At 44.6% G+C, this 2,266-nt stretch overlaps 1 protein-coding gene across 1 annotated transcript in view; it reads left to right on the top strand.

The window, feature by feature from the left end:
• Positions 1 to 2,266, top strand: part of LOC143693058 (olfactory receptor 14C36-like) — a 188,277-nt gene that overhangs the window by 140,478 nt on the left and 45,533 nt on the right. The window lies entirely within an intron of this gene.

Here is a 2,266-nt window from a genome sequence, read left to right as displayed (position 1 = left end):
ATGAGCTGAGTAAGAATTGTAGGAGAGATGAGCAGATGTCAGCAATCTGTGCTCTGCTCTAAACTGAGAAGCCAAGAGACAAAGGGCGTTTTCAGGCACCAGCACAGAGAGCTGCTGGATCAGCCTTGGGCAGGGGCTGGAGGGGTCTGGCTGTGCCTTCAGAGGGAGCTTGCACAGTCAAGAGCCTCTGATGGCAAAGCTGAGGTTTGGCTGGTCCTGGAGGTCCCCTTCCACCAATGGCCTCACTTGGGATGTTCCCAGCCTCTGTGGGTTGAGGAGAATTCACAGAAATGGCCTCAGGGTCAAGGAATGAAGTGCAGGGCAGCCAGGACTAGGGAGCCCAAGTTTCTGGTAGGGACTCTCAGCCATGGTTTCTGTTTTGTCTGCAGAAGGGAGCTGAAACAGTCAGCTAAAAAGCTTGAGGAGGAGGCAAAAGCCTTAGAGGAGGAAGAGAGGCAGAAGAAGGAAAAGAAGGGTGTCTCTGTGGGAAAGCAACCTCCAAAACCAGAGAAGGGGAAAGCCAAGACCCCAGAGAAGAAGGAAACCAAAATCCCAAAAAAGGAAACCAAATCCACAGAGAGGAAGAAAACCAAAATCCCAGAGAAGAAGGAAACCAAAATCCCAGAGAAGAAAGAAACCAAGGCCCCAGAGAAGAAGGAAACCAAAATCCCAGAGAAGAAAGAAACCAAAATCTCAGAGAAGGAAACCAAAATCTCAGAGAAGAAGGAAAGCAAAGCATCAGAAAGGAAGAAAGGCAAAGCATCAGAAAGGAAGGAAACCAAAGCATCAGAGAGGAAGGAAACCAAAATCTCAGAGAAGAAAGAAACCAAAATCCCAGAGAAGAAAGAAACCAAGGCCCCAGAGAAGAAGGAAACCAAAATCCCAGAGAAGAAAGAAACCAAGGCCCCAGAGAAGAAGGAAACCAAAGCATCAGAGAAGAAGGAAACCAAAGCATCAGAGAAGAAGGACACCAAAGCCCCAGAGAGGAAGGAAAGCAAAATCCCAGAGAAGAAGGCAGCCAAAATCTCAGAGAAGAAGGAACCCAAAGCCCCAAAGAAGATGGAACCCAAAGCCCCAAAGAAGGAGGAACCCAAAGCCTCAAAGAAGGGGGGAACTGAAATCCCAGAGGACCCAGCTGAGCTGGAGAACTCTTTCTTCTTTATTCATGCAACTCATTTTACACAGTTTGAAAAACCTTGTGTGCAACTTTAGTTAGTTCAGAGATTTCTTATCAGTTATTCTATTATTGGTTAATAAAATAGATTTTACTTGTGCATCAGATCTCTCTATTGTATCGTTTACCTGTTCTCTTCACTGATTCTCATGGGACAAATCCCTTGTTGTTGCAGGTGCATTTGTTTTTCACCCTCAGAACAGATTGCTCACAAAGTCTCATTCTCACAATGGCTTCACATGGGAACTTGTAACTGCTTAGCTGCACTCAGAAGTGATGGCAGGCCAGCTATTAACATGGCAGAACAAGGCCTGATTTCATAGGGCCTTTCTTTTATCATTATTCTACCTGTCTATGACATCTCCCCCTTTTTGTTCATTTAAAAAAGGCTCCTATGTTCTGATGTTGAAACAGCTCACTCTTGTGAGGGCATTATCTCATCAAGGTTATCACTGGTTATCTGTTAGATATGGGATAAGATAGATAAAAGACCAATTACAATCAACAAAACTTACCAAATTCTATCAAGTCATTGACACAGGGTTTTGCAGCATGAGAAAACAAAAGAATAATGTCCAATGTCTCTTAGGGAAATGGAAAGAAATGACCATTGTTTCCAATGAGTTGAGAAGTATGAGAAAGTCTATGAGCTGGAAATGCTGATCTTTGACATCACTGAATGTCCTCCTGGGTGCTGGAACAGGGAATAACTGGAGAAGGTTCGTAGGAGCTCTGTACCGTGAGGATGCCAGGAGGCTTTTGTTGGCAAATTGCCTCTGTCAGTGTCCAGACACAGCCATGTCTTGGCAGTCCTCCTCCTGTTCCTGCCCTGGCCACAAAGGCTGCAAGGAAACCTTTTAAGCAAAGGCTGCAAGGTGATGAGGTTATTTCTCTTTGCACTGGGCCTCATTTTTTCAGAGCTGATCAGTATCTGATGGAATGAACAGGTGACTGCTTTGAGCTGCTGCTGATGAAACACAGGCACATCTTCTCCTGAAGTTAATGAATCAATCAGGCTTCACTGTGGTACACTCAACTGGGATTTAGATGTGATGATCTTTTTTCCAAATTTCTCATGTACATATTGCATTA

Source organism: Agelaius phoeniceus, unplaced genomic scaffold (assembly GCF_051311805.1).
Source record: "Agelaius phoeniceus isolate bAgePho1 unplaced genomic scaffold, bAgePho1.hap1 Scaffold_115, whole genome shotgun sequence".
NCBI lineage: Eukaryota > Metazoa > Chordata > Aves > Passeriformes > Icteridae > Agelaius > Agelaius phoeniceus.
Note: the sequence above shows the minus strand (reverse complement) of the source record. Positions and strands in the feature narration are given on the sequence as shown.